The sequence below is a fragment of the Balaenoptera acutorostrata genome, chromosome 6 (assembly GCF_949987535.1).
Source record: "Balaenoptera acutorostrata chromosome 6, mBalAcu1.1, whole genome shotgun sequence".
NCBI lineage: Eukaryota > Metazoa > Chordata > Mammalia > Artiodactyla > Balaenopteridae > Balaenoptera > Balaenoptera acutorostrata.
In genome coordinates this window covers 54,418,718-54,434,009 of record NC_080069.1, presented here as the reverse complement: position 1 = coordinate 54,434,009, position 15,292 = coordinate 54,418,718, and the positions used below count along the sequence as shown (strand labels likewise).

Here is a 15,292-nt window from a genome sequence, read left to right as displayed (position 1 = left end):
GCCCTCCTCTTCATCAGCTCTGAGCACTGGCCCTCAGCTGCACTGAGCACGTGGTGCTTCCCTCATCCTAATCCTGCCTCTAAAGTCTGTCTTCCCTGCTCCCTGGAGGGCAGTCACCATCCCTGCCTTACTTTCCTGGAATCCACATTGCCAAGCGCATTGTCACATATATATGTGGTGAGCACACTTTTGGTGACAGAAGGAAGAGAATGGTATGAATTAGTCCTTGGTGTTAACATTTATGCCACTCTTATCCATAGACTATGTCTGGAAACATGAGCTGTGACTCCTGTAAAGTCATGTAGAGGAATTCAAATCTAATGTCTTAGCCCCTTAAAGGGGAAATGGAGAGAGGCAGGCTAGTTGTATTTTGGTGCATTACAAAGCATGAACATACAGTAAAATATCAAATGTCTAAGTACTCTTATTAGAATTTAAAAAGACACAGATTGAGACTCAGATTTTTATTTCAACCTTGCGTCTCATTTGGATGAGTATATCCTATTGGATTTATACTCTGTCCTTTTCCATGAATGTGTTTAATTTCCAGTGTAATAAACAAAAGAAGCATTGAAGTTGCGACATTATCTGTTGCTGATAAATTGAAGAGAAATTGGAAAAACTTGGAAACAACATTGGCATAAGTACAGAATTGACAACCTTGCACTATTTAAGAATCTCATTTGCAGGCAGGTACTCAGAGCAGCTGGATACAGGCTCCCACAGCCAGACACCTGCATCACGAAGCTCACCGTGGCCTGCCAACCTCCTCACTGATGACACCCAGGATGATGTTCTCCAACCCTGTCTGCACCCTTAGCTGTGACCAGCCCCGAACCACGGCCTGCCAAAGCAGGAGACCCTCACAAGTTCTGCACCTAATGGAAGAATCTTTCTTGTTTTCCTGCCTGAAGGACAAGAAGGTTTTCAGGTTCCTCCAGGAGCAGCCAGTTCCAAATAGCTCAGGTCACCTCTTTCTCCATGCGGTAATCTAGCAGACCTTCAACTTTTTCAGCAAAAAGGGATGATAATTCTCATTGGACTGATCAGCAGCTAGAATTTTCGGAGGCCTGTTTGGTGCAGGAAATGGAGATGGAAAGACTTTCTGAGCAATGAGGACTCCAGCCATACTTTGAAGAACTCCTTCCAAAGTACCAGGCTCAGGGAATTCCCTGGTGGTCCAGTGCTTAGGACTCTGCGCCTTCACTGCTGTGACTTGGATTCAATCCCTGATCCCACAGGCAGCTGGACGTGGCCAAAAAAAACAAAAACAAAAACAAAAACAAAAACCCAAAAGTAAATACAGAGTACCAGGGTCGATCTGAGAAGGAAAGTACACAGCTGCTGTTGCCTGGGACATTGTCATACTGGAAGTTAAGATGTGAAAATCAGTAAATGCTTTCTTTGTATTAATAAGCTCATCAGAAGACTCAGGAAGTTGAAAAGGAGACTTAATCTTCAACAGTATGTCTCATCTACAGTCCTCCCTCAGTACCCAAGGGGGAGAGGTTCCAGAACCTCCACGGATACCGTGGATCTTCAAGTTCCTTATATAAGATGGTATAGTATTTGCATATAACCTACATACATCTCCCATATACTTTATTTTTTTTTTAATTTTTTTAAATGTGTTTTATTTTATTTTATTTTTAATTTATTTATTTATTCATTTATTTAACTTTTGGCTGCATTGGGTCTTCGCTGCTGCACGCAGGCTGTCTCTAGTTGCAGTGAGCGGGGTCTACTCCTTGTTGTGGGGCACAGACTTCTCATTGTGGTGGCTTCTCTTGTTGCAGAGCACAGGCTCTAGGCGCACGGGCTTCAGTAGTTGTGGCTCGCAGGCTCTAGAGCACAGGCTCAGTAGTTGTGGCACACAGGTTTAGTTGTTCCGCGGCATGTGGGATCTTCCCGGACCAGGGCTCGAACCCGTGTCCCCTGCATTGGCAGGCGGATTCTTAACCACTGTGCCACCAGGGAAGCCCCGCCATATACTTTAAATCACCTCTGGATTACTTAATAATACTTAATACAATGTAAATGCTATAAATAGTTGCTGGCACATGGCAAATTCAAGCTTTGCTTTTTGGAACTTTCTGGAATTTTTTTTTCAAATATTTTCAACCTGTAGTGGTTGAACCCATGTATATGGAGGGCTGACTGCACTTATTAGTGGCCTCAATCTTGTAAATATTTACTCAGTTCAAAGACTTTTTTGTCTGCTTCCGTTAAATATATTGAGTCATTTTGGCAGATTTTTATCAATAATAAGAAACTGTAGTTTTGAACAGAAAGAAATTTCATTTTAATTTGTAATAATTAGTATTTATTATCTTGTGATAATTGCTATATTTGCAGATTTTACTATTTATGTTATAATGTGGCAAGCTTTGCGTTTTGTTTTATTTTGCTTTGTGGGGGTAGTTTAATCTATATTTTAAGTGCTGAGTCTTACTTTTTTTTTTTGGCCGCGCGCGGCACGTGGGATCTTAGTTCCCTGAGCAGGGATCAAACCCTCGCCCGCTGTAGTAGAACCACAGTCTTAACTGCTGGACCGCCAGGGAAGTCTGCTGAATCTTACTTTTGCTTTTATTTATTTATTTTTTTATTGGAGTATAATTGCTTTAAAATGTTGTGTTAGTTTCTGCTGTACAATGAAGTGAATCAGCTATATGTCTACATATATCCCCTCCCTCTTGGACCTCCCTCCCCCCTCCCCCCTCCTCCCTCCCCCCTCCCACCCATCTAGGTCATCACAGAGCACCGAGCTGAGCTCCCTGTGCCAAACAGCAGGTTCCCCCTAGCTATCTATTTTACACATGGTAGTGTATACATGTCAATCCTAATCTCCCAATTCGTCCCACCCTTCTCTTCCCCCTCCACCATGTCCACACATCTGTTCTCTATGTCTGCGTCTCTATTCCTGCCCTGCAAATAGGTTCACCTGTACCATTTTTCTAGATTCCACATGTATGCGTTAATATAGGATATTTGTTTTTCTCTTTCTGGCTTACTTCACTCTTTTGCTTTTAAAGAGATGCAAAGTGCCCTTAAACCTTCAGTCACCCTTAAAATCCAAAAGGCACATAAATAGTTTCGTTAATTCTGTTTATGTTTTTGCCGATATTCCAGTAAGAACTGAAAGGAAATGCCATTTTTTGATGCCATTTCTTTCCTGGAAACTTGAACTTGCCACCATGGGAAACCACTGCTTCAGCCAGCAAACGTGGAATTGCCACACAGAGCCTGTATCTTCTCATTTTTCACTTCTGGATCAAAATGTCACACAGGTGCTTCAGATTGGCAAAGTCTTATTCAAGTGCCTGCATTCTATCTGCAAAGGAGGCTAGAAATTTGCATTGGGTCTCCTACATTGGTGAATTAGTGTTCTATTGATGCATAATTAATAACCTAAAAATTTAGTGGCATTAACCACTAGTCTATTGCCTAACAGTTTTTATGAATCAAGAATTTGAGAGCGCTTTCAGTGGGCTCAGGATCTCTCATGAGGTGGCGGTCAAGATGTCAGCTGGCCTGCAGTCACCTGAAGGCTTGACTTGGGTTGGAGGATCTGCTTCTAACGTGGGTCATTCACATGACCACTGGCAGGAAGCCTCAGTTCCTCATCACAGTCACCTGCGCCCCTCCACTAAGCTCTGTGATGTGTCCTCACAACAGCTGGCTTCTCCCAAAGTGAGTGATGAAAACTAGAAGTGGAGAAGGCAGTAAATGGTTTTATGACAGTCTTATAAGTTACACACCATTACTTCAACCTGTGTTGTGTATTCATTAGAGGGAAGTTGCTACATCAAGTACATAGTCAAGGGAAGGGACGGGAAAGAGTATGAGACAGTTTGTGAATATATTTTAAAACAACTGCAATGAAAGAAATAGGATTCGTAAGGTAGGCATATCCCTTCATGTAGAAAGGCTGTTGTACAGATGATGGGTGGCCACGAGTATGATGTCAAAAGAACAATCTGTGATGATTTATTGGCTATGGGCTTTGAGGAAGTTGAGAACTCAATGATAATGTCCATGTCTCTATCTTGGGCTGCAGAATGATTGGGGCGCATTCACACAGGGGACATAGAAGGGCAAGAAAGTTTGAAAAATATGTATTCAATTTTGAACATGTTAAGTGGAGATAGTCTAGATATTCTAGTATGTAGAAATATGGATCTAATGTTTGGAGCTAAGATTCTGGGGAAAGACATGCATATGGAGGTCACAATCATAGAGATGACATTTGGAACTATTTGGGAGGTTGAGACCTATATGTGCAGAGAGGATGAAGTGTGCGACTAGCACAGAATTTTGAGGAACACCAATTCCCTAAGATGAGAGGGAGTAGTCAATAAAGGAAGGAGAGGAGGTGGAGAAAAACAGGAGATGGTGTTGACATAGAGACCAGATGACGGTCAGACCTTAAGATGGAGGGCGTGGTCAGAATTGTCAGATGCTTCTGAGATGTTACCCATAGCTGACTGGCTGATCTCTGACCTCAGTAAGTTGTAGTTTATTGTAAACCTTGGCTGAGCGGTTTCAAGAGAACAAGGGAAGCTGAAGCAACATTATACTGAGTGGAGAAATTAGCTGCATGTGAAGAAATAGGGACAGATAATGCAAAGAACGTTGAAGAAGTTTGGGTATGAACAGAATGACAGAAGCAAAATAATACTAACAAGTGGTCATAGGGCTGAGGAATAGTCATGTTTAGGATAAAATGAAAATTAAGCACATTTAATGTTGATCAAAACTAGCCAATAAAAAGAAAGATGTTGATACAGGAGAGAGAAGATGTAACTGATAAAGCATAAACATCTTATTAAAGTCCCCTCTGCTTTTCTATCAAAGGAATCATTCTGAAGAACTAAGCCTTCTGGAATTGTCCCTCTGGTGTCACAGAGGTTTTGCACACTGAGGCAGTGCGCCAGGCTGAGGCTTGGAATGGGTAAGAAGGACTTTATTTTACAAAGTGATGTAAAGTCTAAATGTGAGAATGGCGATGGGCCAAACTTCCATCTCTCTTCTCTGGCTGATCGGTTTCATCAAGGATGTTTATTGATGCTGAGGTTGTAAAAAATGTGTTCTTAAAATCTATGTGCTTGCATGCCCCTGGATAGTAATCATGTACCCTCAGGGATACCAATATCTAGGTTTGAACACTGATATATATATATATATGTATTTTAATATTTGTTTATTTATTTTGGCTGTGCTGGGTCTTAGTTGTGGCACGGGATCTTTGCTGAGACATGTGGGATCCTTTAGTTGCGGCATGTGGACTTCTTAGTAGTGGCATGTGGATTTTTAGTTGTGGCATGCATGCAGGATCTAGCTCCCCGACCAGGGATCAAACCCAGGCCCCCTGCATTGGGAGCGCAGAGTCTTACCCACTGGACCACCAGGGAAGTCCTTGAACACTGATATATTAATGGATACCAGTATTCAGTGGCTTCACTGGTCTTTACTTACTCGCCTGGAATCTCTTTCCTTTGGAGCACAAACAAATAGAATCAAATTTGTGGTTTTGGAAGAAACTGAGACCTTGTTTCCCCTCTAGAGGTCAGTCCAAAATAGTTTTTTAAAACAATTTTTATTTTTATTTTTTTAATATTTATATATTTATTTATTTATTTTGGCTGTGCAGGGTCTTAGTTGTGGCATGTGGGATCTTCGTCGCGGCATGCGGGATCTTTTAGTTGCTGCATGCGGACTTCTTAGTTGCGGCATGGCATGCGGGATCTAGTTCCCTGACCAGGGATCGAACCCAGGCCCCCTGCATTGGGAGTGTGGAGTCTTACCCACTGGACCACCAGGCAAGTCCCACTTATTCTTTATTTTTTTTTTTAAATTTGAAGGCCATTGAACCAATGGTACCCTAAGCATGGACTGGTCTAAGTATTTGCATCAACAATGCCTTTAATCAATAACCAGTCTTAATGAGGGCAGTGAAAATAACCACTTGCTGCACTTCGTCACCAGTGAAAGTCTGTGAAGTTCTGTATCTCAAGAGCCAAAATATTTTTCCTTAATCCCTGAGTGTTCCTGTCAACTTGTTAATGAAGAAAAAGACCCCACTTGATTCGAAGGTCTAAGTTATATATTATTTATTTTCCTGTTATCTTTGAAAAGGTCAGAAGGAAGATATTTCTTTTAAATGTAATCTGCTCGGACTTCCCTGGTGGCGCAGTGGATAAGAGTGATACTCAGAGTGATAGCACTTCTCATATGATGGTTCGGTCAGCAAGGCAGAAGCAGCATTACCTTTTATGACCAAGCCTCAGAAATCACAGTATCATTTTTACATATTGTAGATGTCACAAACCCATTCAGATTCAAGGAGAGAGGAATTAGACAATGTATCTCTTACTGGAGGATTTTCAACATTCTAGAAAAATATGTGAAATGAGGGAAATGTTGTTGCTGCCATCTTTTAAAAATACAATCTGCTACAGTCCATAAAACGTCACATCCTTTCACATGTAAAATACATTCATCACTTCTCAAAACCTTCCAAAGTCTCATCTTATTATGGCAAAAATCCAGGTCCAGAGTTGCACCATCTCCATCAGATCAAGGTGTGGATGGAGTTCCTCAGGCACAATTCCTCCAGCACTGCTCCTTGAGTGCCATTCTTCTCAATGTGGAGCCCTGTAATCTAAATAGAGAGGTTATTTGTTCCTTTACTCCCAACATACAATGGTGAGGCAGGCATAAGATATTATAATAGTCCCATTCAAAATGGGGTAAAGCAGAAAGCACATAGCAGTCACCGGCCTATTGTAACTCGGCTATCTATTAGGGCAGGTGGTGTCAATTTTCAGATTAGGGCTCAGTTCTAAGTCTCTGGGAGTTATTCTCCAAGGCTCATTTTTCTCCTTTCTGGCTTCTTGGCTCTGCCTTTTAAGTTATCCTTCCTTTCCCACAAGAAGTGCTTATGTTTTACATCGTGTAGACTTCTCATCCTGCTTCCTTTCTGGAAAAGTTTGGGGATCTGAAGCCCTCTTTATTGTGTATGCTCTCTATTACTTTCAGTCTAAACTGATATAATTACTGTAAACATTTACTGGGTTTGCTGTATATCCGTTTATAATGAATGCCATTGGATAAGAGGCACACCCACAAATCTCTTCAGATATAAACCCTTTTTCACTTTGGGCTACCCACGAGTCTTCAGTGAGACAGCAAGTTGGTGTTTTAGAGCTCTGTCACTTAATGGAGAGACTCTGTGAGGCACTCCCTAGGATCCTCAGAAGGCCTTTTGTTTGTTTGAAAGACTCTCTGAGACACCGCCTAGATCTTTCTGAAGTCTTAAAGGATTTTACACTCATACTCAATCTGATCTGATAAATAGGGCTTGTTTGTTTATTGTTGTAGACCTCCACTCACAATACAAACAAACATAATGTCCCCAGTACTATAGCTTTGAAACAAATTACTCCAAAATCTATCACCCAAAATAATAAATGTCTCATCTCACAGATTCTGTGAGCCAGGGATTCCCACAGGGCACAGAAGGAATGGCTTGTCTCTGTTTCACCATCTCTAGGGCCTCAGGAGCACACTCCACTGGGTGGCCGGGATTGACCTGGCAGGTGGTAGGCACTTTCACTGGCCTGTCTGATGCTAATAAGTCTCAGCTGGGACCTCAGCTGGTACTGGGTACAGAAGCACCTCGCAATGACTCTCCTTGTGGTCTGGTTTTTCTGTGAGTGTGGTAGACTCAGTGTAGTTGAACTTTTTAAAAGGGGCCTTGGGCTCAAAAGTGAGTGGCCCAGTAAGCAAGCTATTATGACCTAATCCATTGGTTCTCGGTGAGGGCAGTTTTGTCCCTGAGGGGATGTTTGGCAATGTCTGGAGACATTTTCAGTTGTTGCAACTGGTGATGAGGGCTGATACTGGCATCTAATGGATAGAGGCCAGGGATGCTGCTAAATACGCTACAGGACCCACAGGCCAGCAGCCACAACAAAGAATTATCTGGCCTCAAGTGTGTGTGCTGCCAAGCTTGATAAACCCTAACCTACCTTTGGAAGTCATAGAATATTATTTCCAACAAATTTTTTGTAAAAAATTAACACTCTGTATGGTTAGTCAACTCAAGATGGCTGTTCTCTTGCTCTTTGTGCATCCCGTGCTAGACCAGTCCCTGCTTCACTCACACCCCGCTCACACCAACATGCTTGCCCCCTGCCCTACCAAGTGATTGTTCTAAGGCTTAGGCCAAAACGGCTCACCTGCTAGTTCATAAAAGGGAAATATCTGTGGTGGTGATGGTCATTAACCTGAGGGGTTGTGAGAGACCTGCCCCAGCTGCTGGTGTCCTTGGTAACTGATGAGCGAACCTGAGGTCAGTTCCCACTAGAAATGGTAGTCTCCTGTGTTCCCGAGGAGTAGCAAACATGGCTATCAGATCCTGCCGGCCGATTGCTTTTCACGGCTGGGTGTTCTCTGAGGACCTTTTAATACAGACACGTAAGACCCCTGTCCAGTAAACCACTGATGTGGGCTCTGGGCTCTTTCTGGGGTCTGGAGATTGGGCAGCTATAAGGCTTGCAGGCCTGCAGGGTGCCGCTCAACAGTTGGCGAGCCAGCCAAGAAGCCCAGAGGCCGAGGATACTCCGGTGAGTGCTGAGACGCTGAGACGTCGGGAAATAATGATGGATAGCGGGGTGGGGTGGGGGGATAATCCCAAGGTGGCCATCCACTAGCAAGTGGGACCTGTGGCAGCTGTCTACCATGAGGCATGTCTTTCTCGACCCTTATACTGATGATATCCTGTTAACCTCAGAGGCTCTTTCCAGTCTAAAAGTAGCAGCCCTGTGCTTGTGGCCGATCTGACTGCCCGGGACTGGCTGGTGAAGGCAAAACGCGAGGACCTGGGTTCCCTATCAGATACTTTGGGAGTTATCTGTTTGGGTAATGGAGCGTACTCCCAACCCCAAACCCCTAAACAGTTAAAAGCCACAGGCTTTAGGGATATTAACTGAGGACAGGCTTGTGAATTGGGTGTGGCCACTTCCCCGGCAGGGTGTGGTTTGGGCCTGTGGCGATGGCAAAATACTAATACCCTGGCGCTTCTGGGCCCAGCCGTGGAAGCGGGCAGAGCCACGATGCAGTGTGTTGGGACGACAGCTCTATGCAGTCTACAGTGTCTTACAACAGGTGGAAGCCATTACAGAAGGCTTCCATGATGCGTAGAGCAACGCAAAAGACCACTCTTCAGGACCTAGAACAGCTGTGGGAGAGAAACAGGACTCCCATTGTTACCGGGCCCTTTCCAGATTCTTGGGCAGCAATACCATAGAAATGATACCGCTTCCACAAGACTCTTAGGCAAGCAAAGATTTTTATTAAAAGAGAGAGCTTGTGCACAAGGGAGAAGGCTGGGGTGGGGGGTGGAGGAAAAAAGGCAGCTTCCTGCGTGGAAGGGGCGAGTTGCTTTTATAACAAAAGGGAGGGTTTGTCTCATGATCACTGACAATTTCCAGAAATCGTCACACTTCTTCGTTCAGCAGCAGGAGGCTCCATGGTGGCTCTCAGGAATAGGGAGTGCTTCTGGGAGGGGAAAGGAGTGCATGAGGAGTTTCTGCAAGAGAGCCCCGGAACAGGTAAGGTTGAAATTTGCAGTTGAGCTTCTTCCCTTGTGGCAACTAGGTAAACTCGCTAATGTAACAGAGATAATCTTTTATTCCTGGGAGGCTGTTGCCCCCTTCTCTGATCCCACCCCCAGGACTCAGGACCCCTTGGCCTTTGTTCTCTAGCTTGCAAGGCCTGTTTTGCCCAAGACCGTTGTCTGGTCTTTTTTCAAAATGGCTATACTCTTTCTTGTCTTCCTTTCTCACCATAGACATGGATAGTGACCAAGGAATCCCACTTTCTTGGTCATGCAGTTCAGGAATGGGCTGGTAAAGATAAGCGCTGGTATTTCCACCTGCCTTACAACCCTGCTGCTGCCTTGCTAATTGAAAGGCTCCAGTATTTGGCGCCGGCCGTGGGGACTGAGGGTGGACAGGCGGTATGGTACTGCAGGCCAGGACAGAAACCACAGGTAGGGGTGCTATTATCTCAGAATGCTGTTAAGGCTTGTATTTTGCTTACTGGTCACGACCTCCCTGTATTGTATTGCTAGACTTCCTCGCTAGCCTGAGGGCAGGGAATCAGCTCGCGGACTGGGCCACCATGGTGGCCAGGCTGCAAAATGAGTCTGATGGCTGGGTGTGCAGCGAGATACCATGGGAAATCCACCTGGCTCATGCCGCCGTAGGGGGGCAACTGAAGACTCTTGCCTTCTTCCTGCCCTGTGTGCCACGGGCCTAGCTTACTCTTGACACTCTTAGCTGCTGTTGTGTGTATTGCATTTGTGGTATCTGGTTGCGGTGCGCCGCTACGTACCTGACCCCAGGGGTGTCTCGGAAGAGGGGCGGACGGAGATTGTAAGGGTCGTGCAGGGTGGGTAGGGGTGGGGTGTGTGGTCAGGACACTCAGGACGGCTGTTCTCTTGCTCTTCGGGCACCCCCCGCTAGACCAGCCCCCGCCTCCCTCACACCCCACGCCCACCAGCGTGCTCGCCCCCGGCCTGCCGAGTGATTGTTCTAATGCTTAGGCCAAAACGGCTCCACCTGCTAACGCATAAAAGGGAAATATCAGTATCTGCTCTGATGTTGGTCATTAACCTGAGGGGTTGTGATGGAAGGGCCCTGCTACTGGTTTCCTTGGTAACTGATGAGCCAATCTGATGAAAATTCCCTGTATAATAGTAGCTTCCTCCCTCACATAGGTAAGATTGCTGCCACGTCTTGCTTGCTGTCCACGGGGTGTCGCTGCAGGACCATTTTCTTAAGATTCCCTGTCCGGTAAGCCATTGATGTTTCGGCTGTCTCTGGGCTCTTTCTTAGGTCTTGAGGCTGGGCAGCCACGGGGCTTGGAGGCCTTCGGGGTGCAGCCCAACACAAGCCTTCCCATATTTAAAGAGGGATGAAGTAAATCAACCTCAGGTTGGTGAGAAATGGCATAGTTTTCAAGGCACACATGGGGTGGGAGACAGCATTGCTGCTGTCCTTGGAAGATAAAATCTGTCAAGAGTCTCGCTCTATTTCTCTTGCTCTGGTTTTAAGTTGTGTGTTCTGCTCTTAGAGCGAAGACTATGAAATATGTTTTTATCTTCTAGGAAGTCTTCAAAATCAGTGCTTTTGATGATCTTATTTCAAGGGACTTGGGTACTCATATTGCTGAGTTTTATTTTTTTATTTACTTATATTTTATGCTTTGACGCCAGTATTTCTTTTTTTTAAACATCTTTATTGGAGTATAATTGCTTTACAATGTTGTGTTAGTTTCTGCTGTATAACAAAGTGAATCAGCTACACATATACATATATCCCCGTATCTCCTCTCTCTTGCGTCTCCCTCCTACCCTCCCTATCCCACCCCTCTAGGTGGACACAACACTGCTGAGTTTTTAATGTACAATATGCCTACACTATAGCTGTGAGATTATGGACAGACCTAAATCTCTGGACCTTTTTTCTTGTCACATTAGTTGAAGGAAACAGAGCTTTTCTCAAATCTTTCAGATATTTTTTGAACAGTTAAAAACATTACTTATATGCATAAAGTAAAAGGGGGCATGTTCCACCCTCACCCTCCAAAAAAATTAGTACCCTCCAAAAAAATTAGCACCAAAAATTCTCTTCTCTCTGACCACTAACAGCACAGATGGAAGACTGTGCTAGTTCTCTCTGGAGGCTCTCACATGACTTTCTTTCCTGGAGTTGTAATGAAGCCCAGCTAGACGCCCCAGGAACAGCTCTATAGTTGGTTTACCGAGTTAGGTTTCCTAACTTTTGCAGCAAGTGAGAGTACTCACCATGAAGAACCTTGATGAGGCTTAGTAGGAAGGAGGGGTAAGGGGATTTGTACACGGTTTGAGCTTGGGTTACCTGATTCTAAGGAACTCAGGGAAGAGGGTATCAGCTCAGGATTAAAATGTTTGAGCTCATGTGAACTAGTGTTTTTTCCAGAGGTTCTAGGAACACAGTGGAGCTTGGGTAGTCCTTGCTGCTTTCTTACAGTCACTCTAAAGCTGAGAGGGTTGTGTTGTTGGCCACATTTCTTTAGAAATGTTAGGAAGATCACCTTGTGTTCCCCAACTCAAGGGGGCTAAGGAGAATCCCATTCCTGTTTTTCTTTGGAAAATATAATGCCAGGATAAATGAGGAATGCAGTGTATGAAAACCCACTGTATGAAGCTTTGCGTCTGGTTTGGGAATCAGGTTGCTGCTCTGTTGTATCAAAGTGACCACATGGCTCAGATCCTTCAAGATGATGATTAGAGATGTATCAGAGAATAGATAATAGTCTATGATGTGAGAGAACAGTGTTTCTCAGCATTATATTCTGGGTATTAATAAAAGCAGTTCTTATAGGTCAACTTGGGTAGGAGAAGAGAACTGTTGAGACTGTGGTAGAGGTAAGGTCTGGGGTGTAAAGTCATTCCTAAGGGATGGACAAAGGCTGCTATTAAGAGTTAAATGTAGTAGTGTTGAGATTTTTCTTTTGACCACGCTCTTCTGAAAGCCAGCAGTGGGATGGTGAGACAGACAGTAAAGGATACTAGAGAAAAATTAACCACTCTTTCTATGCAGGGATGGAGCACTGGAGTGGCAGGTTATGCATTTTTCTTGTGCCTGATACCACCATCTGCAGTCATCTGCACATCTCTCCAAATAGAATGGTGTTGGTCCAGCAACATCACTGATGTAATAACTACCCCAGGTAAGTGAGACTATGGACACAATAATCAGTTTTAATGATTTTTTAACAAAACATCCAGCTAGTGACTTGATTGTAGTTCGAGACTGGTTAGTAGCAGTAACGAGATGACCCCAGTTCTACCATTGTCCTGAAAGAAGTCCCCTTTGTGGCTCCTGCCTCTGCACACAACCAATGCTTCAGCAGACTTAGGTCATTCTCAAAGTTATAATCCTGATCGCTACCTAGATCTTGATAGGGCTTCTCTACTGTGCCCCAATAGATACTCCACAAAGTCAGGTTGTCCACTGGGAGCTTTGACCAGCTGCAAGCGCCCAGCAGGATATGTAAAAACCCATTTCTGGACACTGAGTTTGGGGGCTAAGTAGAGGCATCTCCTTGAGCTTGGTCTACACACAGAAGTATTCCCAAATGATAGCCAGGAACCTGTTGCACATGGCTGGTAAGTGCACTACGAGGTAAGTGGTGAGGGTGAATGAGAAATGCAGATACGGAAACTGGAGAAGTAAACTAAGTGGACAGTGTAAGTGAAATCCATAACCCACTCCCCTTACAGGATGAAGCAGGAAAAGTTGAGGGCACAGGTTTTTGCTCATTAATGGAGAGTCAGCCTGGAAAGTTAGTTAGAAAACCCTCTTTCCCCATTCTCTGAGGTTCTTAAGTGATGCCTTTGAGTGTGTCTGTATACATAGGGTACATAGAAGGTTTGTGAAATCTGTGTTATCTGGATAAGGATGGAGGGATTAATAACCAAACACTTTGCCTAGTATGAAGAAATGAGTTGTTTTTATGGATCACTAATTAATTCCTGGCTGGAATGTGTTGGCTTCTAAGTGATAAACTATCCTTCCAACTAAGATAAAAGTTCAGTCAGTAGAAATTAGACTTGCCCTCCATTCACACATATAGACTCTGCTGATGGGCTCTTTGGTGAAATGAGGCAAAGAATGATAAACCTCTAACTCTATAGTCACAGCCTTCTGGAAGATGGACCAGTAAAGAGCTAGAATACTGCATGAACTTAAAAATGGGAAAGGGCTGTGTACACGATGAAACATCTGAGCTCAGGTAGCAGACCTTAACTGCCGTCAGCAGCTTTATATTCATCTTGTTCTAATACTGTATTAAATAGAACAGAAGGAACAAGGAAGGTTATATCCAGAAAAGAACTATTGGCATAAGTGCATTCTTGACAGGCTTCAGGAGGCACAATTAAGAGGTCACCTGTTTTCAATCATATCCATCCTGGAAGAAAGAATACTCAGTATGAGAATATTCTGCTCTGAGACAACAGAGGAAATGGGTAAGTTCCCTAGCCAAGAAATAGGCTTTCTTGGAGCCCAGGGATGGTACTAAAAAGAATTTGGATCAGCTGGTCCAGAAGCCACTCTGTATCACACATGTGTACTTATGTATGTGTTGTTGTCTGGGGTGGATGAAAGCTTTGTGGGTAGAGCAGTGATCTGATCCTAGCATCTGCATGGGCAAACCAATATAAAAGCTCTTAGAATATTATAAGTTCATCAAGTTTACTTATACCTGGATATTTGCACATTAGATTCTTTCTGCCATGGAAAAGATTTACTCTGCTAGTGTGATACTATGTAAGCTGAAGCTCTTCAGTTTACAATCCATTAAAAAAAAAGCCACATAGTAGTGGGTGTGAATGCTTAGAATCCAGATGAAATGTTGCAGATTTTTTATAAAACACAAATTATATGAATTTATCAATAAGGTAAAGGTCAAAGCAATTTAAATCTGTGTTTTTGTGTTGTATCAAAGATATTCTCTTTGGCCAAGATGGTGGAGTAGAAAGACCCTGAGCTTACCTCCTCTCATGAGCACACCAAAATCACCAGTACTTGCAGAACAACCATCAATGAAAAAGACCAGAACCAACCAGAAGAGATCATCTACAGCTAAAGACATAAAAAAGGAACCACGATGAGAAAGGGTAGGAGGGGCAGACTAGATATAACCATGTCCCATACCCCCGGGATGGGAGCCCCACAAACTGGAGAAGAGTTATATTGCAGAGGTTCTCTCCTAGGAGTAACGTCTGAGCCCCACGTTGGGCTCCCCAGCCAGGGGGTCCTGCACCAAGAAGTAAAGCCCCCAGAGCATTTGGCTTTGAAGGTCAGTAGGGCTTTATTTCCCCCAGTGCTTTGGGACTCACAACATTGACTCCCCTTTTAAAGGGCACAGAATCTCCCTGCAATGGGACCCAGGGAACAAGCAGTAAATTGACAGGAGCCTGGGCCAGACCTACCTGCTGGTCCTGGAGAGTCTCTCAGAGAGGTGGCAGTGGGGGGTGCGGGGGGCTGCAGCTCACCCTGGGGACGTGGGCACTGGCAGCAGCCATACTTGGGAGCTCTCTCTACCACGTGGACACTGGTGTGGGCAAGCACTGTTGTGGGATCCTCTCTCTAGCTCATCAGTGCCAAGACCTGACCCCACCCAACAGCTTGTAGGTGCCAGTGCTGGGACACCTCAGGCCAAGCAACTTACTGGGTGG

The 15,292-nt window shown here is 44.3% G+C and overlaps 1 long non-coding RNA gene across 4 annotated transcripts in view; it reads left to right on the top strand.

The window, feature by feature from the left end:
• The window catches only part of LOC130708387 (uncharacterized), a 39,725-nt gene that overhangs the window by 4,437 nt on the left and 19,996 nt on the right, over positions 1-15,292 (top strand). Inside the window, exons 2-6 of one of the 4 annotated variants that reach the window (XR_009008601.1) lie at positions 690-1,560; positions 10,784-10,859; positions 12,651-12,780; positions 13,040-14,080; positions 14,560-14,731. This is a non-coding gene — a long non-coding RNA (uncharacterized LOC130708387). Of the gene's footprint in view, positions 1-550; positions 1,561-8,736; positions 9,620-10,783; positions 10,860-12,650; positions 14,081-14,559; positions 14,732-15,292 lie in introns of those variants that run through there. The other 3 variants (XR_009008598.1, XR_009008599.1, XR_009008600.1) reach the window with 3 other exon arrangements.